The 3,916-nt window shown below is 33.4% G+C and overlaps 1 pseudogene; it reads right to left on the reverse strand.

The window, feature by feature from the left end:
* Positions 1-2,537: 2,537 nt before the first annotated feature.
* Positions 2,538-2,908, reverse strand: LOC114217656 (large ribosomal subunit protein eL33 pseudogene; annotated as a pseudogene).
* Positions 2,909-3,916: the final 1,008 nt, after the last annotated feature.

A 3,916-nucleotide genomic window follows, 5' to 3' on the forward strand; every position in this document is an offset into this window, starting at 1 on the left:
AAAGGACAACTAAAAACCTACTTGTTTCTTTATTTCCTTAAATTATTGCCATTATTTTGAATAATAGTCTTTTGTTTTATGATGAGGTAAAAATATAATAAAAGTATTGGGAAATAAGTGTTTTATATTGATCATATTAACAGAGATGTATAGAAGATATGTAATTAATAAATAGATAAGAAATAATAGAATTAGAAAATCTCCATTTTGCAAACCCTAATACAATAACTGATCTAGATAGAAATCATCAATGGCTGCTAAAAGCATGAGGTAAATGGTTAATGGCAACTTTATAATGGATGAAGCTGAATTTCTTGACCACTCTGAGTATCACAAAAAGTAGGAAAATCAGATAGTATGTGTCTCCAATGTAATACAATAAGAAGCACATAGAACCACTTATGTGTTTTTACCAAGTAAAATAAAATAAAACCTGAATTTCTGAATCTAATCAAGCTTATAGTTCCAACCACTATATATAGAAAATAAGTCTAGACAAATATGCTAAATTAATTCACAAACATATCAATCAAATATACAGTGTGAGAAAATCCTATAGGACAAATGACGTGGTTTAAAAGGAATGACCTTGTAGGGACGGGTAGTTAGAACTAGTAGAAAGAAGGAAAGTATTATGAATTAAAAGAAACTTAAGACAGAAATCATTCAAATGTGATAGATGGGACTTGTTTGGATTCAGATTCAAGTAAATCAACTATAAAAAGATGTTTTTGAGACAACGGGGAAGGAAGTTTGGAACATGGACTGGATGTTGTCTGATACAAAATAATTATTGCTAATTTTGTTAGGTATGATAATGGTCCTTTGATTATATTTCTAAAAATTCTTCTCCATTAGAGAGACATATTGAAGTATTTGTAGAAGTAATGATATGGTGTCTATGATTTTATTTAAAATATTCTGGCAGTAAAATAAAAGGAAAATAACAACATATGAGAAATCGATGAAGATGTTCAAAGGTTGTATAATTGTGAAGCATGGGCGTTATTCTTATACTTTATTTTTAAATCTTTCCATTCTAAAAAGAGTTGTACATGTATTTTGTAGTAAAAGTGTTATTTTAATCTTTGTAATTGTTTTCTCATATTGATGTTATGGAGCCCCCTTTGGTGCAATTCTTGGGTATAGAACATGATGTCAAATAGGGCTTTCAGAAAGTGTTTTCTTTTTTCTTCAAGTTTTAATTTAATTTCTAGTTAGTTGACATATAAAGTCATATTGGTTTCAGGAGTAGAATTTACATATAACACCCAGTGCTCATCCCAGCAAGTGCCCTCCTTAATACCCAACACTCGTTTAGCCATCCCCCACACACCATCCTCCATTAACTCTCAGTTTGTTCTCTATAGTGAAGAGTCTCTTATGATTTGCTTCCTTCTCTTTTTTCTCTTTCCCTTCCCCTATGTTCATCTGTTTTATTTCTTAAATTCCACATATGAGTGAAATCATATGGTTTTTGTCTTTCTCTGACTGACTTATTTTGCTTAACATAATACACTCTAGCTCTATCCACATCATCGCAAATGGCAAAATTTCATTCTTTTTGATGGCTGAGTAATATTCCAGTGTGTATATATGTGTGTGTGTGTGCCACATCTTCTTTATTCATTCATCAGTAGATGGACATTTGGGCTTTTTCCATAATTTGGCTATTGTTGATAATGTTGCTCAAAACATCAGGGTGCATATGCTCCTTCAAATCAGTATTTTTGTATCCTTTGAATAAATACCTAGTAGTGCAATTGCTGGATCATAGGTAGTTCTATTTTTAAATTTTTGAGGAGACTCCATACTGTTTTCCAGGGTGTCTGCACCAGCTTGCATTCCCTCCAACAGTGCAAGAGTGTTCCCCTTTCTCCACATTCTCACCAATGTCTGTTGTTTCTTGAGTTGTTACTTTTAGCCATTCTGACACTTGTGAGGTGGTATCTCATCATGGTTTTGATTTGTGTTTCTCTGATGATGAGTGATGTTGAGCATTTGTTCATGTGTCTGTAGCCATTTATATATAGCAGGATATTTTAGAAAAAGAAGGAGAGCATGCACAGAGGGATAGAGAAGAAAGGAAAGAAAAAAAGAGAGAATTTGAGTTACCAACTTGGAATTGTAAGCCCTATTATGAAGTTAAAACATTATTTTAGAAATCTAGCAATAGGGTGCCTGGGTGGCTCAGTCAGTTAAGCATCTGTCTTTGGTTCAGGTCATGATACCAGGGACCTGGGATCAAGCCCCATATCGGGCTCCCTAATCAGTGGGGAGTCTGCTGCTCCCTCTCCCTCAGCCCCTTCTCCAGCTCATGTGCTCTCTCTCACTCACTCTCTCTAATAAATAAATCAAATATTTAAAAAAATAGAAATCTAGCAATAAAGCCAGATAGATAAGAGAGTATGATTATGATATAGGCAGCATTTCATATCATGGAAAAATGGGTTATTCACATTGGTGTTAGGACAACTAGATATACTTCTACAGAAAATGTTTTTATGTATACCTCCTTAATTTTTTTTTTTTTACAAGAGAACAAATCTACACCTTTATTTACTTTTCATTAAATTTAAATCCTTGAGGGGTACGGCATCACACAGATTCTGTGGCCAATGGCTTTAGCAGGAAGGTTGCTTTGGAATTTGGCACGAACCATGCCACTGTTTCCATGAGCATGAGTTACTTTTCCCCAGATTACTCTGGTTTTGTTTGGTTTGCCACCAGGAGTCACTGTGTTGTTCTTTGCTTTGTACACATAAGCACATCTCTTGCCTAGATAGAATTCCGTTTCATCTCGAGCATAAACACCTTCGATTTTAAGAAGAGCTATATGCTCCCTCTGGTTCCAGAGACTCCGCTTATAGCCAGCAAAAATGGCCTTGGACCACAGCCTTCCAGACATTATTTGGAGTCCTGTTCCCAGCAGGCCTCCACAGACTCCAAGATGGCGGGGGAAAAAAAGTACCTCCTTAATTTCTTATACAAAAACAATTCCAGATGAAATTTATAAGTAAAGAATATAAAACCATAAAGACAGAAAAAATGAGATAATTTTAAAAATTAATTTGGCATTGGGAAATACTTTCTAAATAAAACACAAAGTCATAAAAATTGTTAATGTACCAATACAATAAAATTAAAAAAGAATGCTGTTTGGCAAAAGACAACAACATCAAAAGACAACAAACCAGAACAAAAACCAGAAAACAAAGACAAAAACCTTAGGAAAAATACTTACACTTAACAATTAATATAAAGCAGCTCCTACAAATCAACAAGACCAAGAACACAATAAAAAAAAAAAAAGGCTAAAAAATGGAAAGTTCACAGAAAAGAAATAAAATGGTTTTTAAACATATAAAAAGATCTTTAACCTCCATTATTTTAGGAGGAAGGCAAATGAAAGTTACATTAAAATTCTCATATTAATATACCTAATCATCAAAGATCTGAACATTCAGTAACATAAGGAAATAGGAAATTTTGGATGTTATTGTGTGAGTTTGAATTGGTACAATAATTTAGGGAGGGAAATGCAGCCATATATATATATATATAAATTTATATATATATAACACATGCTTTTTTATATATATGTGTGTGTATATATATAAACACATGTTCTTTTTTTCCCAGCATTTCCTCTTCTCGGAATTTATCTAGTGTATTCTTGCACTTGAGTGAAATTATATTGCCACAAAGATATTCGGTGTTGTAATATAAGAGCTTCATAACAATGTAAGTGACTATGAATAAGGGCTCAGTTAAAGAAATTATGTTATAGCCACACAAAAAAACACAATGCAGCTATTAAAAATAATATGAGAAATTTATATGTAAGGGGCGCCTGGGTGGCTCAGTCAGTTAAGTGGCTGCCTTCGGCTCAGGTCATGATCCCAGGGTCTTGGGA

Source organism: Eumetopias jubatus, unplaced genomic scaffold (genome assembly GCF_037043125.1).
Source record: "Eumetopias jubatus isolate StellerSeaLion01/CBP00866 unplaced genomic scaffold, mEumJub1_p1.0 scaffold_5, whole genome shotgun sequence".
In the NCBI taxonomy this organism is placed as follows: Eukaryota; Metazoa; Chordata; class Mammalia; order Carnivora; family Otariidae; genus Eumetopias; species Eumetopias jubatus.